The 14,502-nt window shown below is 45.6% G+C and overlaps 1 protein-coding gene across 1 annotated transcript in view; it reads left to right on the top strand.

Annotated features, from left to right (window-relative positions):
- The first annotated feature begins 9,035 nt into the window (after nucleotides 1-9,035).
- Nucleotides 9,036-14,502, top strand: part of EPS8L2 (EPS8 like 2) — a 140,531-nt gene continuing 135,064 nt past the window's right edge. The window contains exon 1 of the mRNA XM_019519795.1: nucleotides 9,036-9,372. The gene's annotated coding sequence lies outside the window, so the exon portion shown is untranslated. The remainder of the gene's footprint in view (nucleotides 9,373-14,502) is intronic.

Below are 14,502 nucleotides of genomic sequence, written 5' to 3'. Positions count from 1 at the left end.
GTCAAGGACCTGGAGGCCCCTTACCAGGTCGTTGCCTGTGGCCAGGACCAGGTCCAACAGGGCATTTCCTCTGGTGGGACTGTGCACCTCCTGAATTAAATGGAGGTCCTGTATCTCGGCCAGTAACCACCTGGAATGGTCCGACCTGGCTGACTGTCCCCCCCAGCAGATGTCCAGGTAATTTAAATCACCATGACAACTACCTCCTTTGCCTTAAGTGCCTCTGCAAGCTGGCCCAAAAATTCCTGGTCCAGCTCCTCCCCTTGGTTGGGGGGTCTGTAGTAGACCCCCACCGTTAGATCCCTCTCCCCACGGCCCCCTTGTATCTTGACCCAGAGCACTTCAGCTTGCCCTTCCTCTGACCCCATTCTGCTGGCAGAGGATGTGTATTGCTCCTTGACATAGAGCGCCACACCCCCACCTTTCCTTCCTTCTCTATCCTGCCTGTAAAGCCTATAGCCCCTAATGCTAACTGCCCAGCGGTGGGATGAATCCCACCACATTTCTGTAAGCCCTTTTATGTCTGGGTTTGAAATGACTATTCTGAGGGCGAGTTCCTCCTGTTTGTTCCCCATACGACGAGCATTGGTATATAGGCATTTAAGGCCTTGCATAGCTGCGTGTGCCACCCCTCGATTTGGGAGACTGTCTGGACCCCTATTTCTTCCAGGGGCACTCCTTGCATTTGTCACCTGTCTTGCTCGGGTGGTGTCTCCTCATCTTCCTGTGACCCCCTCCCCCGGCGAGGCTAGTTTAAGGTCTGTTCTCTTGCTCTCTGATTATGCTTGTGGCTCTCCTCTGGACTCTCTCAAGCTTTTCAAGTGGCTCTCCTCTGGACTCTCTCAAGCCCAACATTGGATGCAGTATGCTAGCTGTGGCCTCACCAAGGCTGAATACAGTGGGAGGATGACTTTCTGGGTCTTGCTTGAGATGCATCAGTAGATGCAAGCCAGAGTTTTATTCACTTTGCTGACTGCAGTATCACATTGGTTCATCTTGTGATCAGTCATGACCCCCAAGTCTCTTTCGGCCATGGTGCTAGTGAGTGTAGCACTGCTGAGCCTGTAAGTGTGATGCAGGTCCCCGTCACCCTCCCCGGACGTGGAGCACCTGCATTTTTCTGTATTGAATGTCATCAGGTTTTCATCTGCCCACCTTGCAAGCCTGTCAGCCTGGATCACCAGCCTATCCTCCAATGTGGGCATTCTTCCCCATAGTTTGGTGTCGCTAGCGAACTTTGCCAGTCCGCTTTTAACACCAGAGTCCAAATTGTTTATAGATATTAAAGGGTACAGGTCCGAGAATGGAGCCTTGGGAGACACCACTGGTCACTGTGTGCCACGTTGATTCAGTTCTGTCAACTACCGCTCTCCGGGTCAGACCTCGGAGTCAGTTACCCAACCATGGGACTGTAGCGTAGTCAAGGCTGCAGTTCCCTAGTTTTTCCATGAGGATATTATGGGACACTAGGTCAAAGGCTTTTTTAAAGTCCAAATATATGATATCAACGTCTCCCCCTTTGTCCAGGTGATGTGTCACCTGGTCATAGAAGGAAATGAAATTGGTCAGGCAAGACCTACCCGCAACAAACCCATGCTGGTGTCCCTCAGAATGCAGCCTTCGGTTAGCCTGTTTTTATGAATACGTTTTATTTACAGTTAAAATAAACATGACAGACAAACTGGTGTACTCTACAACTGCTTTCTTGGAGTCAGTGGAAAAAATTGCAGGAAAACATTGGGACATATTTTATTATTTAGCTTTAAATAGCATTTCTCTGGCAGAGACATTGCCTGTAAAAACTGTCATATAATGGGACTTGTGCTATTCTTCTTATTTCTTATTAGGCATATGGAGAGCCTGAAAGGATTTTTTAAAATCTTGTTTCTACTTGGGATTTTTCCCTTAGAAATATCAAAAATTCATTGCTGTTTTTTAGAAAGAAATGTAGAGTTTGGTTGTCTTGGTTTGTTGGAGAACAGCTTAAGGTAAGGGGTGTTCACTGAGAGCTCTTAAGAGATTAAGGTAGTGAAATGCTAGGCAAGGTTAGGGTCTTTCCCGATGGGACACTTCACCATATTTTATTTAGATCACAGTAAGCACAGCATTACCATGTCATATTAAAAGTTGGAACATGTTCTGAGCAGTTGCATGGTAATGTTTACTGTGATCTCTAACATGATCTCTTATGCACAGCTCACTGATTGTTGGTCCTAGACTGGCACTGCACTAGATCCAGTTCAAGATTCCTGCATGGGGCTGGGACTAACGGTCAACAAATTGTGCTCAGGTTATTTCCATGGAGTGGTCTGATGATAGCTGAACATGTGTTACTTAATACCATCCAGAGATACTCCTCCCACGAATAGTCCTAACTTTGCTATTATATGATCACACCCAGCACATTTTTACTACTTGAACACACAGGTGCTCGTTTTTTTAATGCATTTAACGTGTCCTAAAAGTAATATGCAATATGACCATTATTAGAGACCTGAAGAAGATTACTTTGTGCCTGAAAGCTTGTCTTAACACCTCTCCCAACTATACAGCTGGTCCAGTAACCGATACAACCAAAAAAAACAGCAACAAAAAAAAAACCAAAAAACCTTGCATTTCACATATTTCCTGGACTATTCCAAGTCCACTACTTGAAACCCTAAGTCAGGCTTTCTATACTCAGACTGCCACAGCTAACTCTCTCTCCTTATTCACAATGTTAATAAGTCACTGAAGTTCAATCTATGTTCATTAAAAAAGCTAAAGCAAGAGTTTTTAAAAGTCTAATTAAAAATCCCTTTCTCCCCATATAATCTGTTTTCCATTCCTATACTGTTCAAAGATCATTAGCTCAGGTAAGACCTGCAACGCAGTGTAAAAGAGCAAGCGAAAATAAAACCTTACTTAGTATCCCTCAAATAAAAACCTCTAGAACTTTTCATGTCGTAAAGAAGCAAGAAGGGTGCAAGCCCCATTTTTCTCCACTATAGCAAACATATAAAAACAGCTATTATTGGAGACAGAAACACAATGGCATAACTTGCTTGCATCTCCTGACATTGGGAGTTCAAAATGCGCATCTTGTTTGGACTGGTATTCCAAATTACTCTGCTGATTTCAACATGGGCTCGATCCAAACCCACTGCAGTCAATGGGAGTCTTTCCACTGCCTTCAGAGGAGAAGAGGTGATGCACCCTATTCTGCTGTGGGCAGGAAGGGGAAAGGCCCTTTTCCTCAGGCCAGAGGAAGACACACACAGTTGGCCTTCTCTGTGTGGCAAGATGGTACAGAAGCAGAGCTGGGCAAGCTGAAGGGATTCACTTGATTACCCTTCTAGGTAGGATGGCCATCACAGAGGACAGTCCGGTCGTCCTCTGTCCTCTCTTGATACGAAACGGGATGCCTCTATGTCTTCTGTTTTTCTCTTGAAGAGAAAAATAGAGGACATAATGGGGTCAGATTTCATATCAATAGAGGACAGAGTAGCAGAAAACCGGAATGTCCTCTGTATTACCCTACTTCTAGGGTAATATATTAAGCATGTGCTTTAAGGAGGGAGGGGGCAGAGTCAGTCTGACAGTGAGAGTGAAAGGAAAAAAAAAAGTCTTGAGGAAAGGTTAGAGGCAAGAGGACAACCAGGAGAACTATCTGCTTTCTGGACCCTGGCCATACCATGCGGCTCTTGTTCTGAGAGGGCTCTCACAAGCCTTGCTTTATACTTTATTTAAGCCAAGGAAAGCCCTTAAGTTTTTCTGTTTATCCTCAAACAGGTTTAATTTTCCTGGTTTACCAAAAAGCTACAACAGAGGTACTGAAACTTTTCCTAATGTGATAGGCCTTCTGAAAAGCTCTCTGCTGCCACACTCGACCTCTCAGCACTAAACTTGGCATGGGGAAGAAAACGTTACCCTCCAGACCCCCACAGCACTGCCCCCTCCAACATTTTGGGTTGCCATTTACACCAGTAAAAAACAGGTACAAAATGCTACCATTCCATTTGGTGACAGCTCTTGCATTGGTAAGCTATTGAGAATCAAGACTGTAGCCTCCAAATATTTTTTTAAGCAGTTACACACTGCAAAAATCTGTTCTCACTGTTTGGAGCATGGGCATGGCATGTAGTAAAGTCATTGGCAACATTTGCCAGACACAGGATTGCTGGAGCGTTTAATTAGAAGGCCCAGCCCTTCTGAGACAGGATGAGCAAGTTGGATGAAAACAGCATTAAAAATTGAGAGGAACACATATTTTAAGCAGCTTAGATCATGCTTTGGGTGGTGTTTATGCTGCAAGTAAGAAGCTTTTGTTCTCCAGCTGTCTTGGGGTGTCTGCCGCCAGTATGATTTAAAAGGCTGATATCAAGAAGCAAATCAGCCTCTTGGGACTGAGCACTTTTAGATTTTTTGACAGATAGGCCTTTATTGTTTTATGGCCTTTTCTTGTTCACAAGAGACAGAAAAAAAATTACAAATAAAGAGCTGGTCAGCTGTTTTTTTTCCATAACAGAGACTGGTGTTTAAGGAGAAGGAGAAGTGGGAGGGGAACATCCATTCATTTGTGTGTCTGTGGGAATGTAGCAAGCCTTATTTGGAGGAACAAAGGATGACCACACCAGACCAAAGCAAAATTTCATCTAATCCCATGGCTTGTCTGACAGTGACCAGCACCAGCTGCTAGAAATCTGTGGCATCCTCTACACCCAGCAAAAGTTTTCTCCTAAACCCCAATCTTTAGAGGTTATCTTATAAAGCAAGGGGGCTCTCAGATTCTTGTTTGCTTATTAAGCAGTTATTTTCCTAGCTCTGGTTCTCCTTGTCCATAAGTGTCTACTTCCTAGCAGTTTGTTAAGTAGCCCCAATGACACATTGTGAAAATGAGTTCCATAGCTCCACTGTGTCTTGTATGAAAGAGAGGCAAGGATTTCTTAGGGTGGTATCTTCTATTGAACCAACTGTGTAATGGGGACAAAGTGAGACCAGCTTTCAAATGCAAGGCATTTGTTGTCACATCATGGCATTTGAAAGCCTGTCTAACTTTGTCCCCACTACGTAGTTGGTCTAATAAAAGATATCATCCTAAGATATCCTTACCTCTCACATAATTCCTGGTCAATCACAGCTACATCACTCCTAACACTACGTGAATTAAAAAAGCAGTGCCTCTTATCTGGTTCCAGGAAGCAGTGTCAGCAAATATCCTCAGTATTAAGAGGATAAGAACTGCTCTCCCCCTTATGCCTCTTCAACATTACTGTCTGACAGGCTCCTACATAAGAACTGACATTTATTGGGTCAGACAAAAAGTCCATCTAACCCAGTATCCCATCTCACACAGTGACAGAGAGCAGATGCTGATGGGAAGGGTGAACCAGGCATATCTAGAACTTTTTGCCTCTTACTCATCTACTGCAGCTTCCAGCCTTCAGCTATTTAAGAAATTCTGATTCAGAGGCTGCCACCCACTCTACAAGGTTCAATACCTACTGATGGACTTTCCCTCCATTCCACTTTTGAATGGGATTAAACTACCAGCCTCTACAACATATTGTAGCAATGAGTTCCACAAGTTAGTTACACGCTGTCTGAAAAAGGACTTCCTTTTGTTAGTTTTAAACCTGCTACCAATTTCATTTATGTCCCCTCATTCTAGTATTGTGAAACAGAAAATAAGCCCCCTATTTACATCCTCTGCACTGTTTAATGTTTTATACACGTCTATCATGTGCCCTTCAAGTGTCTTCTCTATCTGAGAGGTCCTAGCCAATTTAGTCTGTCCTCATATGGAACCCCCTCCACTCCCCCGATCATCCTTGTTGCCTTCCTCTGTACTTTTTCTAGTTCTGTCACATCCTTCTGTAGGTGGCGGGGACCAAAACTGCACCAGATTCCAGGTGTGGATGCACCATAGACCTAAATAGGGTCATAATTATACTTTCTTTTTTTTCTTTACAAATCACTTAAGAATTCCTAACCTTCCATGGCCTGTGCCCCTGCACACTGAGCTGGAGCCACTGATATAAATGCAGCCCTGCACTGCCACCACAACCCAACCTCTCCTCCAAGCTCAGTGACTGTTCCCAGCTGTGGGACAGTAGAAGTGGGTCTTCAGGCCCCTTCCCTCTCCAGCTTAGTTGATACATAGCATCCTGGTTGTGTGGCCCAGTCCAAAACCATGGAAGCCCAATGGAAAGACTCCTATTGGGTTAATCAGGCCCTTAACCTATTTTCCAAAGCTCATGACCCTGCTGGTTTTCTACCTCTTTTCTCTCCATTGTCCTTGAGGATGAGAAACTTAAATAAATAATTAGCAAATTACTGGAGCACTTGCTCTCTCTTTCTCTATCTCCCGTGATCCTGAAGGTTTGTGCCTTTCACCTGATTTTCCACAGGATACAGCATTTCACAGTAGACCATGGTGACAATCTCACAAGTAGCACAAACAGGTAGAGGCAGGCAGCTCAAGCAACAGGTGCATTTTTTCCTGAAATCCTACCAACTATAATTTTATGTTCTAGGAAGCTCAACCCAGCCATAAATCCCTCTGAAATATGCAATAGTGCTTAATACACTTCACTGGGAAAGGACCTCTTGTGTAAAACTTTAACCAAGAAGCCTGGTTCTCTCTCCAAGAAGCATTAGAGACCCCATCGTGTTTTTTTCATGACAAAGTAGAGTCTCTCCCTGTTTAGGAGGGTAAATATTCCCTCCCTCTTGTTTCCTGTGGTAAAGACTGTTTATCCACCTCTTGCTATCAGGGGGCTGCAGTTTAGTGATACTGTCCTACATACAGGGTCTGTAAAGTACTTAATAGTATATAATTTAAATAGCAAAGAGAAGGACAAGGGAATCACTGTGTGTGCATGTGCGTACTGGTATGCACAAAGTATGTACTTAAAATTTTGATAGGGCAAAAGACAACTTTTTTTTGTCACAACCATTCTTCCTGCATTTGTAACTGTCATTCAGCAAACTGGATTTACAGGAGTCCAGCCTCACCATGAACATCCTGTTGTACAACATTCCCTCGCTGATAGCTCACCAGGGGTGTTCCCTCCCCAGGCATCACTGAACATGTGCAAGTTAGAAAATGAAAATCACTCCCACTCCCAGTGAAGGAAAACATTGCACAACAAAACTGGACTCTACAAGTTATCTCAGTTGCCCCACAACCAACAGGTCTAATCTTTTCCCCCAACTGCAAGCAAAGTGGTAGCATGAGGTCCATGGATCCAATATTATCCTTTACAGAGAAAGCCCCAGCATCAAGTGCCTGGTGCTCCAGCATGGTGACACTGTCTTTAAGACATGATGCTTTCCCACAACTCAAATTAGACCTTTGGTAGGTCTGGAAAAGAGCCATTTCTTTGCAAGTAGCACTAATAATAGTTTGCACATATCAGGGCAGAGTATCCCTTCGGAGTTCCCAAGGGTAAGAGGTCAAATTAACAAACTCAGCTCCTGGGTTAGCAGCACCACTCCTCCAGAAACCTTAAGTCAAAACATCCTCTTAATATTCTGATAAGAACAACCCACTACAGTACTATACAGTTTCTGTCCAAGTATCATGTACCCCACTCAGGAGGCTGAGGAAGGAGTGCTTTGTACAGTCATTTAACAACTTCCTCCAGCTTTAAAAGCAGCAAGGGAGAGCAACACTGGAGAATCGGCAAACACTCTTTAATTTCTGAAGGGATTCCTCCCACAGAGGTCTGTCTGCAAGTCGAAAGCTGGGACTTCTACCCCACTACTGACTCATTACACAATCTCTGACCAAATCTTTCTGCCTCAGTTTCCCTGCTTGTGGAACAGACTCAATTGGCCTTTGTAGAGTACTGGAAACAGGCTGTGTGTATCAGTATCCAGGGGGAAGGCCTGTCTCCACAGGGTGGGACTGCATAGTAACTGCATAGTGGTAATGTGTGTTGTCCCCAAATTCCTATCCAGTAAACCCTTACCTATTTTTTAAATTTCCCTTCTTGTTCCCAAGTAATTTTCCTCCCCAAAGACATATTTAATAACCCCTAAAAATCCTTGAGTCCTTTCTAAATGGATCTCCCAAACTTCTCTGCATGGATCCCTCAGCCCTTCACTCATTTGAGGGGATTTGCTGTGTCTGCAGAGCTAGGGCTTGGGAAATCTTATCCCATGCCTTCAAAACGTCTCCTGGTCTGAGCCTACTTTCCTTGCCTAAAATTCCTGCTAAACTCAATGGGAGGGAGGGAGGGTGGGTTAGCTTGCTCTGTTATACCATTGTAAATCTGTAGTAACTCTACTGAAGCTGCTTTGTATTAACACTGGAGCAACTGAGATAAGGAATTGTGGGGGGAAAGGGAGTGGAGGGGAAGCAAGCCCTGAAGGATCAGGCCCTTGCTATCCCTCCCAAGGAAGAAGTGCTTTTGCTAGTGCTTGCACATCTGGATCAGTAAAGTTGGAGCAGGGAGTAGGAGGCTTTAGCCTGGTGCAGATCCACTGATTTCTAAAGAGTAGCACAGTGGTGACTCAGGGCTTTGTATTTGGCCCAGGATAGGGCTGTTTCCTCATATCCTCAAACTCGCAGCAAATTTCCATGTGGAAGATGCCAAGACAGAAAGAGAGAAAGAGACTACAAATTACCCAAGCAAGGAGAAGCACCCAGGGAGACAGAGCGAGCCTCAGAGCCAACGTAAAGCTTCTAGAGGTGGCTCATGCTTCACAAAAGATGCCTTGTTCCCCCACTGAGCAGCTCGAGTCAGTCACTTCTCCCTAAGCTGCCATGGAAAACCTGGCCTTGAAGGTGCTCCTTATCCTCGCCACCACCTCGTTGGAGACAAAATGTTCGCAGAGGAAAGAAAACAGGAACACCCCATGTCCCAGGGCCAGCCCTGCATTTTCCTCAAGCCACTTCATTGCTCTGGTTTCCCTGCTTTTGCACCAGGTGTCAGCAGAGGCAGCTGGCACTGAAGGCAGCTCCAGGGATGCAGCCTCACATCATAAGCACAAGTCTAGTTATACAGTAACCTGTTGCTCTGGTTCCAGCTCCACCTCTTTGCTGCTGGCCAGCCCTCCCTCTCTCTTCTGCCAAGAAACCTCTGTCACCTGCCCTCACAGGAGCTCGAGAAGCTGCACTGGAAGGAAGGGGCAGAGAGATTATTTGCTTTTATTTTATTTTTTTAGATTGGAGGGATAGGGTGGGTTCCTGTCAAACTCTTCACCTGACAGATTGGGGTAGTGGAGCTGTGATCCCAGCCAAAGCACTTTGCTGCGGAAAGTGGAAGGGGTCTTGGTCTTGGTGGAGAATGGCAGCAGGAGTGAACTAGGAGGGCACTGATAACTGCGTGAAGACGTGAAGGAGACCAGAAAACTGAAAGACACAACAGTGGGTTCTCAGCAGCGGTGAGTCTCTCTTTTTAACTCCCAATATTTCTTTTTTAACTTTTTTTTTTTTTAAATCCTCCTGTGACAAGCGTTTGCTTCAAAGAACAGGTCCCTGCAGCTGGGGAAGAAGTGGGTGTGTGTAGGGAGGGAAGGGAAATGTTCAACATCATGCTGGGGAAGGTAAAAATACAGGGCTTTATGGTAAGAAAAGAGGGGGGGGAAGATGGTTTCCAATGTTATTTCTCTGGGACTGTTTCCTCTCCTTGTATTTCCCTGCCCCATGTCCTAAAGATCCAGTAGGTGGCACTTTCATGGCATAATGCCACCCTGTGCCAGAGATGAGGCTCTTTAATGAAGCCTGACGACTGCTGTATTTCTGTGTTGTTCTGGTTGTTTGAACATTTTGGGGCTTTTCCTCCTGGGAGGAATTTTCTCTGCTCCACTTTTTGGTCCTTTCTGCCTTGCTGTTGGGCTGAATTGTCCCACAGCCCAGAACCTCGACAAAACTTTAAAAACTGACTGGAAGTACAGTTGCAAAAGCTCACCCATGACTGTGCAGGCTGCCTGCCTGAAAACCTTCATACACCTTTGGCAAGGGAGAGATTGTCTTTTCCCCCTTTTGGTTATTTGAAAGGAAAACAGTGGTGCACATGCCTCGGGGGGACATTCGGGAAGCTTAGATTCGGCCTGTGTTATTTTCAAATCCTGGGAATTGTTGCAAGACAAGAGGGTAGCAAAATATAGTGGTAGGTCTCTTAAAATGAAGGCAATTCACTGGCATGTTCCCTCTGCCAGACTGCGTTCTGAAATGCCACAAGGACTGAGTGATGATGGGAGCCGGATTCTTCCACTCCTGCTCATTCAAAAATCCCATCTCCAAACTGCCACTGCAGGGTTTGTCCTATATTGGGAACAGTTTTCCTGTCCAAAAATCTGCCACAGGAGGCCCAGATCCTCAATTAATCATCCTAACTGAATGGTAGTCAGCGAAGCTATGCTGCTTTCCACTAGTAGGTTTCTTGCTGCAAAACAAATGCAGTTAATCCAAGCTGCAAGAATTAATCGGTACAGCTTACATAGCTCTATTCCTCGTGCCATTTGGTTCCATGATCAGGCTATTTGCTTGGACACAGAAAATGAAAAGAAAGGCTCCCCCCATAAAAAAATAAACAAACAAATGAGACAGACCCAGGTACCTATCTGGCGCCATGTCCTAAAGCAGGAGACTGAAATCCAGGGAGTTTTCTATGCAAATGCAAATAAGTGCAATAGAAAACGTCACTTCTCTGTCCCCATTTACACAAGTGGCCTTCTGAACACTACCATCAATTCCGTTGCCATCCTAGCTTTGCAGTCAGACTTGGGTCAGACCCTCAGCTGGTATAAATCTCCAGAGATCCTGAAGCTCTACTGTTTGACACCGGCTGTTGATCTATTCCACCTGAGAGAGGCTTGTGCCAGTTCTAGGGAGAGAACCAGGGAACATTTGAGATCAGTAAGACTCCTCACAGCAGGATCAGGCCCATGAGAATTTGTGATCTAACACTCTAAGCCAAGGAGACATAGCATCATCTTAGCCTAACTGGGAAAAGAGAAGATGAGTCCTAGAGCCATTTAAATGAATTTAAACTGATTGTTGGAGAACAGACAGTCACAATACGTGTAACCTAACCGTGCATTGGAGGGGATACACCTAGGGCTGAAGAGGTAATTCAGTATCTACTGCCCATTCAGTCATCATGAGGCTGTCCATTAGTGCCCAAATGGAGGACAGACACTGTGGTATCTGGGCACTTGTCTGCTAGGATGAAGACAGAGCCCAGTAAATCATTTTGCACAGGCCACTGAATAACTGTAAGATAAGAGCAGCTTTCATGCAGTGGTTTTAGCATTAATGAGCCAGCCCATTCCCTCTCTTCAGTGTTTGTCTTTTCCATTTCATTACAAACAACTGGTCAAAGTGCTGAGCTGCAATGTGAGGGCCCCATGCTGCCAGGTGGGCCAACACCTGCCCGTGCAGTGCTCCACTAACTTCACTCTGGCCCCATACAGGCACAGGCACAGGCACTCGGTCTGCAATCATCAGGGACACCAGGGACTCGCATCAAGAATGGCAGGGTGGCAGTGGTTTGTCTGCATTCCAAGATGTATGAGCAGAAATGACATGGGGCGAGGCGGCGTTTATGGAAAAACTGACGCAACCCACCATGTGATCACACTAGCATAGCTGCATCTGCTTCTTCCACTAAATGCATGAAAAGGTAGGGAGCCAGGAAAGAATTAAATAAGGAGACACCCACTTCTGTTGACAAATGATCCAGAAACCCTATTGCAGGTGCTTATGAGGGAGTTATAATATTACCTTAGAGTTTCAATGTGTAAAACTTGCCTTCAGCAACCATTCATAGAATAGCAAAAACCAGCTACCTTCTACAGTCTGTTCTGCAACTTCAAGTAGAAAAAGTTGCCCTAGAAAAGTGGATACTTGAGCTATGGCCATTCAGCCATTGTGCTAGGCATTATACAAACTTCAAAGCCACGGTGGTAGCTAAAAGTTTGCCTTCTATTTTATCTAGCTGTGTTGATTCTGAAATGTATATTTCTCATAGTATTCAGTGTCATATTCACGGAGGCCCCCCATTCTCCTGCTGCGGCTAGGATACAAGGCTAACCCTCTTCTACTTGGTTTGCCTGCTCATGCCTGTGTTGTTGTTAGGGCAGGTGCGTTATGATTTCTTTGGCATGTTAAGTCCCCGGTCACTATATTTTGTAGTAAAGGATTGCACGTATGATATATATTAGGCCAAACCTTCCACAAGTATAAATCAGCTAAGCCAGTTTACACCAACTGAGCATCTACCCCCTTGATTGGACAGGTCTTATGTCCTCCATTCATTGTAAAGGAGAGGTTCTTTGATGTGGGCCTGTGACTTTCCCCCTTCCCTTTCATGGTCCTTTTTCTTTATTAAGAAGCCCTAAATCTCTAAACGTCTCAAGTGCTTTTTTTAATTATTCCGGCATTGTTATTGTGTAAAATGGAATGTATATACAAATGCATATTGTTTCATGTGCGTGGTGGTGGGCTGGGGAAACCTCCATAGGCATTAACTCCAGGCACCACATGTGATCAGTTAACTATTCTGAAGCTGAACAAAAACTACATGGGGGGGAGGGGAGGGGAGGGGGAATCTTGGAGGTTTATTGCCTAAGCAGTTCTCTGAGGGTCAGACCCCTTGGATGTGCCCTCCAGTCTTGGCTCTGTCTCTCTTTCTCTGCATTGGTGTCTCTCTGCTTCCTCTTCACCTCTGGCCAAAGTGCTGGAGGTCCATATTGCATGCTTTGCCCAATCCAAGCTTGCTGTGGGGGCAAAGTTGCAGCACAAGATACATTATGCACTGCCACTGTGATATCATTCCAGGAAGAACAGCTCTCAGGGTAGAGGCCCTGGGAGCTTTTTATTGCAGTATGAGAAATAGTTGCTAGCCATATTGTTGTACTGCTTCCCAGTATCCTGCAGTACTTTGGCCAGAGGTGAAGAAATGGAGTGTAAAACACCCACCCAACTCCCTGAGAGGGCCTTCAGTGCCTCCTGCTTGATCTTGGGGAGGTTTTACTTCTTCTGATCCCCATCTCACCTCTCTCTTCAAAGAAGCCAGCTGAAATGCCTTTATAAACAGCCACAGGTTTGTGGGACTAGCAGAGGCATAGACATGGTGGGGGAAGAGGCAGGAGAGGTAACTGCCATGAGCAACTGTTTGCTCAGTGGCGGCTAAATGTTCCCTACACAGAGCATAGCCCCACGTGGTGACGGGCTACCTCAGCATTTTATCCTACCCCTACTGAAACCAGTCAAGTTGCTGTGTACTGATCACCTGAAATCTTCTGTCCGGAGGAAGCAGTTGATGCCACTGAACAACCTCACCTGTCTTCTTATTTGTAATACAGTAGGACCTACAGGGCCCAGCCAAAACCATGCTGCCATGCATTGTACAAACATCTAGTGAGACACAGCTCCTCAACAGACACGTGGGGAGGGGGGAAAGAACTACAGTGGCACGCAGTGACCTACCCAGGCTTAGACAGAAAGTCACAGGTCAAACTATGAATGGAGCCCTAGACTCACCATCCATCCCACAGCTCTCTCCACTAGACCAGGAGTCTCCTCTCTAACCCAGGAGGTACCACTGCCAGTGGACTAAGGGAGTTCAGTCTCTTGGCACCTTGTCTTTGCCCCTCCTGCCAAACATGCAATCTAGTGTCCTCTGGGATCTGGACTGAGATATGTCACATTCCCTATCACATAGCTGTAAGGTGGCAACAGCACTTCACTCTACCTACCTGCACTGCATTTGAACTGGCAACCTTAGGGTGAGGAGCTCCTATTACCAATCCCCTAAGACATCTCGTCCCTCTGTATCAAATCACTATAAAGAAGGATCTTACCTCTCTGCCAGCACCCAGCTGGAACACCTTGGGGAGCCAATAATGTGCCTGACTCTGATCGCGCTGATATGGACACAAGAAAGGCCTCCTGTGCTGGGTGCGTTTGTGTGCAAACTGAGAGCTTTTCCCTCAGAAGAGAAGTGAAAGGTTTCCATTTAGACAATACAGTCCCCTGGCAACAATGCCAACTGTGAATCTCATTTGGTGAAACACCCGTTATCAGGATGAAATGACCCAGTTTTTCTGGTAGCCTGGATAAATGAGGAGCAAATCACAATTTCAAAAGTAATCAGTTATGAATGCCACAACAATCTGGAAGCCTCACATAGTGAGCTGTGCTTCCATGATGGTTTACCAGTGAGTGCACATATGATCTGTCCACGTCACCATTCACACAGTGCTCACAACACCACTGTGGCACTGTGCAGGGCTCTAGTGAAGTCCCCTTACTGGGCATGGATAAAGATGTCTTTTCAGAAATACCCATTATTATAAACCATGTCTAAATTAGGGCTGCCCAACTTTGGCATGGCCAGGGGCCATACACCACTGTGTGGGCAGCCCCCCACCCTGGATTCCTCCCCACCACCCCTTCCTGTCCACTATGTGGACAGTGCCAGCACTGCATGGCTTTCCATTCCCTGGGCACCACTGGTGGCATATGGGCCCCCACCACATGGGCTGCACTGACAGCAGACAGCCCCC

The sequence above is a fragment of the Gavialis gangeticus genome, unplaced genomic scaffold, assembly GCF_001723915.1.
Source record: "Gavialis gangeticus isolate Ggan-Ray unplaced genomic scaffold, GavGan_comp1, whole genome shotgun sequence".
Classification (NCBI taxonomy): Eukaryota; Metazoa; Chordata; order Crocodylia; family Gavialidae; genus Gavialis; species Gavialis gangeticus.
This window is presented reverse-complemented; position numbering and strand designations above follow the sequence as displayed.